Source organism: Micromys minutus (genome assembly GCF_963924665.1).
Source record: "Micromys minutus genome assembly, chromosome: 17".
Taxonomy (NCBI): domain Eukaryota; kingdom Metazoa; phylum Chordata; class Mammalia; order Rodentia; family Muridae; genus Micromys; species Micromys minutus.
Window position 1 is genome coordinate 32,816,285 of NC_137952.1, and position 14,021 is coordinate 32,830,305.

Consider the following 14,021-nt stretch of genomic DNA (forward strand, 5'->3'; position numbering starts at 1 on the left):
TTCAAACCTGCTCCCTCCAGCTCCCACGGGGCGGGGCAGGGACTAGCCCATTAACCCTTTATTTGTTCCCGTGATTGTTCATTTCAAAGGGAAAAATAAAAAAGAACATAAGAGTCAAAGGCCCTTCTGTATGGGCTGGGGTTATGACGGCTGCCCTCTCTCGGAGGATCTTGGTTCTGGGCCACCAGCCAGGAGTCCTAGCGACGGGCGCTGGTTCGCATTGTTCCTCCAGCTTGAGGTCCAGGCATCTTCGGTGCAGCTCGGGTCCGATCCCGGCCGGCCCACCCCTTCTCAGGGCGCCCTTCCCTCCCGGACCCTCCTGCAGTCTTTTTCAGGAGGAGCCCGTGTGCCGCAGAAGGCTGAGTTGAGCCGATGGTTCCCAGGCTGTTGAAATTTTTATGAATGAACTTTGCCGAATGAATTTCCCTCGTTGTGTGAGAGCTAATAAATCTGTGAATGGAGCCGAGAATAGCTGTAATTGACTGACCCGTTTGAGGCGGCGCAGGGAAGGGGGGGGGGTTGCTACTTGGTTTTCATCCAATCAGGCTGCAGCTTCATGAGTCATGCACCGTGAATATACTAACTAGTAGCCGGGAGAAAAGAAGCAAGGTAGAGAAGAGGGAGGGTAGTATCAGACAAATGGGTTAAAATTAAAGGCAATCTTTGCTCCTGGATCGTCAGTATGCTGGAAATCAGAAGGTTAAATATCGATTTCCTTTGTTAAGACGGGGAGGGGCGAGAAAGGAGCTAGAAATTAGATATATTGTTCCATGGACGTCGGGGCATATGTTACACAAACAACTCTTGTGCGAAGCCTGGATTCATTTTTCTTAGAAACGTTTTTTTTTTTTTTTAATTGATTGCCTCCCCATCTTCCGTCTGGTGCAATTTCCTGAGCCCATCTAATGCCCCGGGAAGACAACCGTAAAGGCTGAACACACAGGAAGCCAGAGCCCCAGCTGAGCAGAGGAAATGCAGGTTCTTTCTGGAGCGGAGGAGAGGGAACGGCTGAGACCTTGGGGTGGGGGTGGGGTGAGAGTCTCCGGGAGGAAGCAGCTGAGGTTGCGTTTCTCCTGGCTCTAGTACCTGAGACTGTTCCTGATTTCGAATACTCAGGCAGCAGCCAAGAGGATCTGGGAAGAGGGCCACCTCACCTCACTGACCATGCGCTGCCTTATGAGCACTTAGTGCTCAGGACTGAGCCTGAACTCCGGGGCCTGAAACACAGGTTTGGATGACACCGATGCAGGTGACCAGGAGACAAAGCCGCCTCACCCCAGAGCTTCCTATGAATGGCTGAATGGCTTTTCAGTATCCTGTCTGCCAACTTTGTGAGCATTTGTTTGTCTCTGGGGAGGCCTATGCCTTCCTTTCTGACTTTCTTTTCACACGTAGACATTCGTAAAAAATAGGAAGGGGATAGCTAACTCAGAGCTCATATGCAGGGGGACCCAGGGAGACAGAATGCAGGTAAGACTGAACGAATTCCCTGGGTACCTCTGATGGCTGTCCAGGCCCCTTTCGTCTCCCCTGCCCTCCCTTCGGGGTTCTTCCCTTCCGTGTACCATGCCCACAGTCACATCCTGTTGCCTTGTCCTCCGTGAGTGGGAATAGCCTTGTCTATGAGAAGCAGCTAAAGGGCGGTGTGATGGAGCTTGTGAAATGGCTACAATCCCTTTAAAGCCTACCTGCCTCCGGAAGCACACTGGACAGCATTTTTTTTTAAAGTCTGCTGCAGAGTCGGTTCAGCAGTTAAAAACATGTACGGCTCGCGCCAAGGACCTGAGAGGGTTTGTGTCAGGCACCTCACGATACCTCCAGTTCCAGAGGATCTGATGTTCTTTATGGCCACCTGCAAACACACACACACACACACACACACACAGAAAATGGTGCACACATATACTTTAAAATTAATAAGATAAATCTTAAAATAAATGATAACCAAATAAAAGGCCATTGGAACCAGGGTGTCTCCATTGAAGGAGTGTTCCCAACCGCTAGAATACACTATGTCATCTTAGGCATCCAAAAAGAAAAAGTAGAGTACCACAAAGTAAGGGATGCTAAGCAGAGAACACTGTCTCAAGAAACTATTCCCACCTGTACTGGCTGGTTTTGTGTCAACTTGACACGAGCTGGAGTTATCACAGAGAAAGGAGCCTCAGCTGAGGAAATGCCTCCATGAGATCCAGCTGTAAGGCATTTTCTCAACTAGTCATCAAGGGGGAGGGCCCGGCCCATTGTGGGTGGTGCCATCCCTGGGCTGGTAGACCTGGGTTCTATAAGAAAGAAAGCTGAGCAAGCCAGGGGAAGCAAGCCAGTAAGTAACATCCCTCCATGGCCTCTGCATCAGCTCCTGCTTCCTGACCTGCTTGAGTTCCAGTCCTGACTTCCTATGGTGTTGAACAGCAATATGGAAATGTAAGCTGAATAAACCCTTTCCTCCCCAACTTGCTTCTTGGTCATGATATTTGTGCGGGAGTAGAAACCCTGACTCAGACACCATCTGTGCCTGGGAAAAAAGGTGATGATGCTGATGACTGACAAGACCTCAGGATGCTGTCCAACTGTAGGTCTGAGTGACCTAGAAGGTCCTCTTACCCAGCTCTGCATTGTGCTGACCAGACCAGCATAATAGGGCATCCTGAAGCTGCAGGCAGAGCTAGGTAGACCAGATAGACCAGAAAGCAAGCATGATGCTGTGAGCCACTCCTCTGTCCTGGGAGCCTGGAAGACATTCACTTGCACTATCTGAATAACAGTCCATCCATTCAGCAGCTCCAGAGAAGGCTGGCTAAGCAGGTAAACAGGTGAATGAAAGGACCAATCTATCATCTCCCACTAGAAACACTAAGCAATGGTCGCTGGAGCGAGCCCACCAGCTAGACCCTGTGTGCCCAACAATATTTACAACTGTTGGCACCATGGCTGCCTTACTCTGTGTACAGACAGAAAGTGTTCGGGCATGGTCGGTTGCTATATTTTATTGCTAAATTCTGTACCTGAAGAGTCTCAGCCTACGAGTGAATTCTCACATCTACAAGCTTTTGTTGGGCAAACCTTGTTCCTTGGTTTAAAACTATTGGTTAATAAAACTGGTGACAGCCAGCTACTGGAGGGGTTAGAGGTAGGTGGGGTTTTGAGTTACCTAGTTGGGGATGGAGAAGAGAGACCAGGAGGAAAAGGAGGGAGAACAAGAGGAGAGGAGGAAGCCTCCAAAACGGAAGATGAACCATGAGCACATGGCCAGGAGAAAACAGCAAGCATCTGAGCTACACCACTGGGGAGGCCGGCAGTTAGAGAAGTAGATTAAGGGGTGACCCCCCAGTAACTGTCAAAGCCAAATAAAATAGCCATAGTCCGAGTCTCACTCATTCGTAAGCTAGTTGGGGATAAGTTTAAATGGGTTGTTCTGCAGTAAAGGAAAGCAAGTTTTACAGCATAACCCCAGCTGGTGAGCAATATTGCCACCAGATAGCTGCTGGACCCCACTGCCTCCTGATGACCGGGAGACCCACATCTAGATTCTGGCCCTTGCTGAGACCACAGGTTCGTTGCTCCCCCGTGCTCTAGCCCACAGCTGGATGGGAGGGAGAGGTGGGGATTTCTTCTTACGGGTCTCAGCATTGTGGAGATGCCCGAGTCTGCCACCCCGGACCAGCCAGAAAGCTCTGCTACCTATTGCTTTCCCACCTCTACTCTGCAAAGCCGCCGGAGAGAAGGAAGTGTCTGCAGCCCACCAAAGATGTCTTCGAAAGTAGAGATAATGCCCAACTAGAGGCTATAAGAAGCTTTGATGGCCTGACCACTGCCCACGTGCACTGTGATAGTTTTAACATAGGAAAAGGAGCCTCAGCTGGGCTGGCTTGGTGGAACTGGCCTGGGATCTCCCAGCTACTCAGGACACTGAGGTAGGAGGACTCATGCTCAAGTACAGCCTGGACTAGAGTTCAAAGCTAACAACTCCATAATGTAAGAGAAGGAGATGCAACTTGATGTTTGCCTAGCATGCATGAGGCCATAGGTTTAGTCCCTACTACCATAGAGGGGATGGGAAGGGGGAGGACTCTGTGGGAGTTAGGGAGCTGGAGGGTGGGCTGTTCAGTAAGCTTTTCCTATCTATAAGATGGGCACCATAGGGCCAGGGACTTAGGTGTAATAGTATGTGGCAGGCTTGTACTCCAGACCAGGTTTTAAGGTAAGTGCTTCTTACTGAGAATAATGTTAAGGGGGCCTTGTCTAAGCCACTACGTCACTGGGCAGGGTTGGAGTGATGGAACAGGCCTTTGACCACCACGACATAATCCGGTAGACACAGAAACCTAACTCTATGTTCCCTAAGTGCTTGCTCATTCCTCCCTGTTCTCTTCCTTGTAGGAACAACCACTGTCCTCAGAAGGAGGGATATGACTGCTAAATAACTAGACGTCAAGAAACTGTTCAACCCATTGATGCTACCTGAAATAGAGTCATGCTTTGACCCTTACAGGCCAGGCCACCTCCTTTGCTTTGCAGCACCTCTCCCTGCCTACCTTCTGTGGGCACAGCCTACAGGAGCAAGGAAGAGTGAAGTTGGACCAGTGTAGAATCAGCTACGGAAGAGTGGGAGAAGATTCCAGGCAGAAATGCTTGGCAGCTCTTGGAGAAAAAAAAAAAAAAGGCAGGACACAGAGAATAAATGACATATTCATTGTCAATGAGACAAAACATATCAAAAGTAGAAACAGCTGAGGGCATTCGGGCGCAGATTTCCTGAAGCCCAACGTCACCAGCATGTCTCACACGGCTGACCTGTCTCTGAGGACATGGTAGATGGGCCTTTGGGTAAGGGATGTGATGCAGGGGTCCCTGTGGGTGTCATGGCAGGCAGGCAAACTATCCAAGAAGGGTGAAAACTGGGCTCAGCTTGACTTGGACCAGATCAAACTGTTAAGCATAATCAGAAAATAAATAGATAAATAAATAAATAAAGAGTTCCAGCCTAAGAAAGAGAGGCTGTTTCCATGTTTCTTGGGAAATGTACCGGAAATCACATCTGGGCCTAGTAGCCAGCATTAATGTGAACTTTCTTTAGGGTTACTTCTAAAAGAAGAGCCTTCCATCTCACATTTATAATGGCAAGAATTTTCCTTTTATAACTTGATTTTACCAAGGAATAAGACTAGTCTTATTAAAGTGTCTGTTTTCCTTTTTTTCTACTGTGAATCAAAACATTTAAAAATGATTCACTTTTATGGTCCTTTTTCAATTAAAACATTTCAGTTGTGAACGTCTGTGGACGGGATGGTGCTAATCTGAGAACAGGCGCCCATGGAGGCCGGAAGATGATGTGTCCCCTGGGGCTAGAATTACAGAAGATTGTATTCGTGGGTGCTGGGAGCAAAACTCGGATCTTCTAGAAGAACAGCAAGTACTCTTAATTGCTGACCCATTGCTCTAGCTTTTATCTCTTTTTCTGTGAGTTTGTGTGTGTGTGTGCGCAACTAAAGGCCAAAAGTGTGCAAGTGCCCACTGAGTCCGGGAAAAGGCATCAGACACCTCAGGGCTGGGTTTACACTTGTAAGTCACTCAACATAGGTGTTGGAAACCAAACTCCAGTCCTCTGAAAGAACAGCAAGCGCTCTTAACCACTGAGCCATCTCTCCAGTCTCTGAATCAAGATTTTTCTTTTTAAAAAAAAAAAAAAAAGTCTTAAAAGGCTAAGTAGTGGAAGGCTATGTATAATCCAAATATGGCCGAGAACTACCTGGGCAGAGGGGCTTGGGTCTGAAAGAGTCTAGCTCAGCTCTGGCCCTTCCTGTCACCACCTAAAGGACATTACATTACACATTGTCCAGATAGCCACATCAAATGTTGCCAGTAGAAGGAAGGTCCATGGCCTGGGAGCAGCTAGAAACAGATACTTTCAGAGTCAGGTTGAGCCCCAGCTCAGGGAGTACTGAGGGTGGCTAGGGATGTCATCCCCTACATTCACCTTGTGACTTTCTCCTAAATTCTCAAAACTCAGAGGTGTGCAGCTCTGGGAACAAATACTCACCAAATCCCACAGTAGACTTGGGCAGATAGTGATAGCTCCTCAGTGACACCGCCCCACCTTTTGCTCCACTGAAGCTTACGGGGCAGTGGCTATGAATCCCCTGCTAGGTCTCTGATCCAAGAGGAAGCAGGTGAGGGAGAGGCTAGAACCTTCTGCGATGGCCCGGTCTTTCTACTGTACTGAAAAGGGCTTGCTGGTTCCTTTAACTGAAACAAGTTAAACCAGAAAGCTGGGAATAAAACAGAACTTAGGGGAAAGGCTGCATTCTGATCCTCTTCATGCCTGGCCACATGGTAAATATCTCCTCTTGAGAATCACTTTAAAGCACTAAAAAGTGAGCCACTAGCTTTAGCACAATGGGAAAAAACATGGCTGCCTCTTCCTCTTTTTTTTTTTTTTTTTTTTTTTTTTGCAAAGAGACACCACAGTCAGATGGTAGGGGATTCTGGGCTGTAGAAATGTCAGACCCAGGACCACAATAATGGGAACCTGCCCAGCTCCGGCTTCTCTCCTCATTTCCAGCCCTCTATCGGCACTGTTGCTGCTCTGAGAACGATGTCCTCATAAAGGTCTCATCTTTGTCCTGGGCCACCAGCATTCCAGAGTGTGAAGCTGCTTCTTCACGCCCCTTTTGTCTCCACAACCGACCTGTCACAGGATGGTCACCAAGATCTTCCCAACGTTAATTTGTCCAAGATGGCGGTTGGAGGATGCAGCTAAGCCTACCATGAGAATCTGCATCTCTTCCCACCCCCCTCCGAATAGATTTTTAAGCAGCTTTTCAAAAGCGTTCCCCACCACAGCTGTTCCCGGACCCTTGAACCTGAGTTTGCCTCAACATATTTGTAAACTGCCTGAAACACAGTGATGCTTTTTGCTTTTAGCTTTCTCCTTTCTCAGAGCTGGATTTTCGCTCGCTGCTCTCCCATGCCTACTCCACTGTTATATTTTAAGAGCAGACAATTTGTTTCTTCGGTTTCTCGGGTTCACAGATAGAGATTACTTTGTCCCAGGGCAGCTCCTTCCCAGCCATTCCTGATTTAGATGGCTTAGTGAGATTTGGGACAACTGAGCAGATGAATTAGATGAGGTTCTAGACTTTGATTCGGCAGGATGGTAAGCAGGGAATTTTGAGAACCTTGGATGAGGAGAATAGGTGCTGTACATAATTTATGAGAATCTACCATGGACAGAGAATGCACTAATTTATCTATGAAAATTTGATAAATGGTGTTAGCTAAACTGTTACATTTGTGACAGGTCCTTTTGTTTTGATTTTTAATGCCAACATGATGATTTTTTGTGTTGTATCAGAAAGAAAGGAACATGTTACACCTGATATTGAAGAAGAAAAAAGAGGAGGAGGTAGGCCCAGCCTGGGTTGGAAATTTGGTTCTCTTCTTATTCTACAACAAATCGGATCAAGGCGAAGAGAAGAGCCCCACATGGGAACTTCCATCCACCAGCCTCTGCCTTGAATCCACATGGGGAGCTTGAAGTCAGGTTGGCCCAAAGCCCAGGTGTTGGAACAGCTCACAGGCCAGACCCCTGCGTTTTCAAAGCCACCTGCATTCTCAGGTGCCTCAGCATTGGAGAAGATGAAAGGATCCTGGAGCCTGGTCTCAAGGCATACGACTATGAGTTATGAAAAAAAATAAATTCCAGACTCTGGGAAGGGTGACTTGGATCCAGGGATCTGGGTACCAAATGGGACCTTAAATGCCGTCTGTAGCCAGGACTAGTCTGTGCTGTGTAGGCAGTTTGCAGTGTTATGGACGGAAAGCTCACGCTGGGCGGCCCTGACTGAGGTCACACACAAAGTCAACGGTGAAGTAGTCACGGTTCACTCAGCAGAAGTCTTACAGAATCATCCGGGCAAATGTCCGAGTCAAAGGTCAGTCAAATGTTTTGTGTGAAATGATGGAAAACACAGATGGCAACAGTAGCCACGGTCATGGCATCTAGCAGAGGTGTACACATCTGTAACTCCAGCTATGTGCAAGAGGCTGGAGCAGGAAGGGCATGAGTTCAAGTCCTGCCTGGCCTACAAACAGAACTCAAGGCCCAACTTCAGTTTTGCAAGAGCCTGTTGCTAAATGAAAATTAAAAAATAAGGGGTGGGGGATGCTGTAGAAATATTTAATCCAGACCAAAGGTTTCTACCCTGTCTTTGACCCTTTAGTTCCAGGATTAAAGACACACACAGGTTTTATATTTATAGTGAGCCTTAAACAGTACAAAATCTGGGTAGATATCTACCCTCCACTCTGTGAGAATCTACTTCCTATCGATAGCCCTGAGTTATTACTTACTATGTTTCATCTGGGCTGCTCTTAACTCCAATTGATCAGCCTTCAGAGCCATGTTCTCTTATTTCCTAACCCACAGTGGTTTCTCCTTCCTCCTCTCCAGCACCTTCTTCTCCCTTGTGGTCCCTCTCCAACCCCAAAGCCTGGAAAACCCAAACCCCACCTATTTCTCCTTAGCTGTTTTTATCTTTATTGACCAATCAGAAATAACTTGGGTCAAGGTGTACAGGCAGACTCTCTGGTCTCTAGGACAACTAGGTCTTGGAGGCCGCACTTAGCTTTACAACAGATAGCAAAAGACTAAACCTCAACAGGGCCAGTGAGATGACTTAGTGAAAACTAATTGTTGCCAAGTCTGATGACCTGGGTTCAAACTCTGGATCTCACATGGTAAAAGAACAAAGTGACTCCTACAACTTTTCCTCTGACCTCCACTTGCATGAGTGTGCGTACACAAACACACACATACACACACACCAGTAAGTAAATGGGACTGGAGCTCTCAGCATCACACAGTGAGGCTATACAACTCCAATTCTAGGGAGTTTGGTTTGGTGTTTTGCCACAAAGAAGGGCCCAAACTTTCAGTCACAGGGCAACTTGAAGACTTTGTCTGGAATGGAGACAAATCACCCCCCCCCCCTAATGTTGTCCCTCTATTACCCTGTTAACCCTGTGTGGTCTCTAACTTGACAGGCTCACTTCACAATGACTCTCCCGATAGACAATAGGAACTTAGTGTTTCTTTAATTTCTGTTTGAAACCTACCATATGGGTAGTTTGTTAACTCTTTTAGGATTTGGGGTGGGGGTAGGGGTTGTTCTTTGAGGCAGGGGTCTTGCTGCATAACCCCAGCTGACTGCAGGAAACAAAGCTGGTGTGTGGGCATATACCTGTAATCTCAGCAGGAGAATTATGAGTTCATCCTGCTAATGCTAATTGCTGCTAAATTACCTTCCCTAAAGTGAGGGTTCTAGGAGAGAAGGAGAGAGAGGAGAGGGAGAGGATGAGGGAGGGGGAGGGGGAGAGAGAGAGAGAGAGAGAGAGAGAGAGAGAGAGAGGAAAAGGGAGAGAGAGAGAGAGAGAGGAAAAGGGAGAGAGAGAGAGAGAGAGAGAGAGAGAGAGAGAGAGAGAGAAGAGAGAGAGAGAGAGAGCTAAAAATGCCCCTTAGTGCTGCCTCTGGGCTAGGCCTGAGAACTTTAAGGGAGGCGTTGATTCTACAAGGCCTTTTCTTTGTTTCCCACTCCCTCCACTCAGAGGCTGGAGAAGCCTCAGAATAGGTGACTGGCTCGTATGGCCTGTAGCTTTCAGGAGCTAGAGCAGGGCCCAGAGAAGAAAGGCAGACCAGTGGAAGTGTAAATGACCAGGTGTGGTCGGTCAGCATGGGTAAGCACTGTAGAAGAGGCTGGTCTTCACCAGCACACCTCTACAGTGTGGCGCTGTTATCATCCCATGAGCCCTTTCGGCCTCTCTGACTTCACATTGTAAGCCCCCTTCTCATTTACATAATACAAGTACCTTATTGATGGGAATGAAAAAAACCAGATGAAAATTTAGACACAGTCCTTGATGACGTTTTAGTCTCATGCAAAGCACATCTACATATTCTCCCTCATACAGAGCCATAGTTTTTTTTTCCTTTCCCTAACAACAACAACAACCCAACAAACCATAATAATAATATCACAAGCAATTTCCTACACATCTCATTTGGCGAAATCCCCATATTTCTCATGCACTTGCAGATGGGCTATTTTAATGGCTCTTTGCTGCCATTGTGCAAATGCACCATAATTTGCCAAATTTACCACAAATTTACCCGGTGGTTGACTGTGGTATCCAAAATGCTAGTCAAAGGCTCTAGATAACCCTTAATGAGTGTCTCCCTGGCTTCCGTCGTTTCTGCCATGTCTGGATGTTTTTACAATAAGATTTGGATGATATCCCTCTCTCAATATTTTCGCGTAAATCCATGTTTCTTGGGATACCTTCCTAGAAGCTGGTTGGATACCTTCCTAGAAGCTGGTTGCTTGCTTAGGTGAGAGCCTCTTCCTGGGGCACCACTGCGACCTCTGGGGACGGAAGCGGGAACTGCGGTTCTGGGCTGCCATTGGCCTTGGCCTTGGCTCCCGCAGAAGCTGGAGCTGGCAGGGAAGGAGCGGTCCTGCGCTTTTGCACGGATTGAGCAGGCGGGCCAGGCGACCAGGCGCGCTGCACCGAAGCTGCAGGAGCCCGAGAAGAAAAGAGCCAGTGTGAGCCGGGCAAGTCCAAAGGCTTCTCCAGGCACAGCGACTGGCGGGGAGGGGATAGGGGAGGGAGGCCACAGTCCCCCACAAGGACAAAGGGGCCTCAGTGCTGGTGAGCCGGCGGCTCCCGGGGCCTGGTGGTAGCATAAAGGGAAGCTGTGTCTCCGCAGCACTCAAGATCACCTTTGTCTTCTGAGTCCAAGTCAAAGGAAGGTTACAGAAGGAGCCTGCAGGCTCTCCTCCCTCCGCAGGGGTCTGGTCCAGAGAAATAGCCAAGTTCTTTCCCAAGATGCTGGGAAGTGAGATGAAAATAGAAATGTGCTTTGCCTGGTTGCTGCGACAGTGGTCAGTTGTGTAGAAGGCACGTCCTTTGGCCAGGGCTCCCGACGAAGGAAAGCCAGATCAAAGGATGGGAACCCGTGGTCCGGAAGGGGCCCAAGCACACGAGATACACACGCAACAATAAGAATTCACCCTCGTTGGGAAGTGGCGGAGATCCAGAGATGGGCCCCGTTTATTCCCGGCAGACTAAACTAGCCAGCCATTCACTGTGTCTACTGTCTCTTCCAACCAAAGCCGCAACTCTATGCTGACCTAAATGGCTGCACCCCTTTGGCCAGTAGGGAGAGGCCAACGGAACGAAGATAATGGCCACCATCCTTACACTTGGTCTGTGCTTGGTCTCCTGGAGCTGACACAAGATGAGATGTCTTAGACTAGACCTCTCTTGACCCTTAAAGCCCACAGGGGCAAAGCACTCCTCCCCGGATGCACTGAATTGTAGCAGAATGAAAAGGTGGGATGGTTAATATGACTGCTCCCCACCCAACACACACCCACACACCCAAATGTGCATCCATTCTCTAACCCTACAACAGGACATCTCTCCACATTCACTAACTCATCCCCTCAATAGCCAGCAATGACCGTCTGACTTAAGAGATTCAGCCCCTGACACTATTAATGAATGATGCTCTGCTATGCTTGCAGACAGAAACCTAGCATAATTATCTCCTGAAAGGCTTAATCCAGCAGCAGATCAAGGCAAACATTAGCCAAATATCAGTGAGCCCTGTGGAAGTGCGGGGGATAACATTGAACAAGCTGGAGGGGTTCGGGACACCACAGAAGACAGAGTCAACTAACCTGGATCCATGAAGGCTCACAGAGAGTGGACTACCAACCAGGGAGCATACAGGGGCTGGACCTAGACCCCCTACACATTTGTATCAAATGCCCAGCTTGGTCTTCATGTGAGAAGTAGAGCAGGGGCTGTCTCCATCTCTGTTACCTGCCACTGGCTCCCCCTTTCCCTACCTGGACTGCCCGTTTGGACCTCAGTGGGAGAAGATATGCCTAGTCCTGCTGGACTAGATGCCTCCGAGTGGGGTGGTACACAAGGAGGGTTCTCCATTCTCTGAGGAGAAGGGGAGGGAGCAATAGGGGGAGGGATTTGCAAGGGTGGGGCTGGGAGGGGAGTAGGGAGGGGCCTGTGATCAGGATGTAAAGTGAATTAAAATAAGTTGGAGAAAAAATAAACAGTTCTGTTATTTGATCAAGGCCCACAGTCTAAAAAACGGCAGAGCCAAGACTCCAGATGTTTCTACACCTGTTCACTGGCTTCCCTGACACAGAGTAACATGGGCGACTGTAGATAGAGTCACTAGGTGAACCGCTGCCTTCTAGCGATGATATCTAATAGTCATTAAAGGCTGATAAGAAACTGAATTAACAGACAGCATCTCAGTCAGTCGTGGGGGAAAGATCTGAGCGGAGAGAGTGATGGAGAGATAGCTTAAGCCACTGAACCCATTCTCTGTCGTGCGCCCACACTTCCCGCTGGTAGGAACAGGCATGCAACAACAAACAGATTCTTCTGCGGACAACCTTTATTGTACAGCACTCTGAGCAGGGGACTTCCTGAACAGGAAACTTCTCTCTGAGCAGGGGATCTCTCTAGGTGCTTGCCTGGTGGGATCTCCCGCAATCTCCTCACGTGGGGGAGAAATGCACTGCTTATATATGCCTAAGAGACTTGTGTTGCTACCTGATTGGTGCATCCTCCTGTAGCTCAATTACGTGCCCCGAGATTGGGCTGTGACTTATGTGGTTGCCAAGCAACACGAGGGGAAAAGGTTTTTGTAGGCTGAACAATGGGCGGGAAGCTGGCGCCATCTATTGGCGCCAACGGCTTCCTACAATTCTCATCTTATTGCCCTTCATGAACACAGTGCTCTGTGTAGTGTGAAGGTTGGTACTGGGCCTGCTGAGCAAAGTCTGTTTGTTGGTAATAAGCACTCGCCTCAGCTCTCAGCATCTTTGTTTCAGTAATCCTACCAATGTCTCAAATGTGCTCATTTTCGCTACAATTGCTATGACCATCTGGGCTCAGTGACTCTGATGATGCTGAGTGCCCGTGACCCATGGCCGTGTAAGACAGAGAGCTACACAGCAGTAAATACTGTAGGTGTGCTGGATGCTTCATCAACTACCTGCTGCCTTTCTCCATCTCATAGGGCTTCCCTATTCTCTAAGATAGAACAATATTGACATTAATACCACATTTTGGTTTATAAAGTGCTGAACCACAAGGGGAAAGTGCACATCTCTCACTTTCAATCAAAAGGTAAAAACGAATGGTGAAGGTTGAAGAAGGCCTCCCCAACACTGAGGCAGGCTGGAAGCTGGGTTCTGGCACCAGCCAGCGAAGCAGTGAACCCATGAGGCCCATGAGGGAAACTGAGTACCAATCCAGTATACACACACGGGGCTACAGAGCACAAGAGCTCATGGTGTGAACAAGAAAATTGTATCAGCTACAGCATTCCCTTAAGCTAGAACCCAACCCAGAACAGACTATTAACTCTCCTCCATTCTGAGGCATTGGGAGAGTTAGGGAGGCTGTGCAGATGTTGGTTCGCTGGGCCTGAGGAAAGCTGCTGCTGCCTGTGACATGCAAGAGCGAGGGGAAATGGCACTTGGGGCAGAAGCTGTGACAAACTGGGTGGGAATCAGTTGAAAAAGCAGCAACAGCTTTCTTTGCATTCTCTCTAGCTTGTCGTGGTTCACACCCATGCTGTGGCTTAGCGCTGGGCTTGCCTAGTCCTCCTGAGAGCAGGGGCTTAATCCAAGCAGCCACAGGAGCAGCATGGCGTACTAGAGAATACTTTTGTAAAAGGAAGAGTCAAAGGATGCAGTGGCTTCACTGTCCCGAGTAAGCAACCGTGGTGGGTACAACATCAGAACCAGCACTGCCATAAGCGTCCCAACATGAGGACCAGTACTGGCCATAGATGTCCCAACATCAGCACTAACATCAAGTTTCCATTTTTCAGTTAGAGCTGTTTTTAAACAATAAAATATTCTGAAATGACATCACATGCTTTGTTCAGATACAACTCTATCACATACCCAATAAATTAGAGC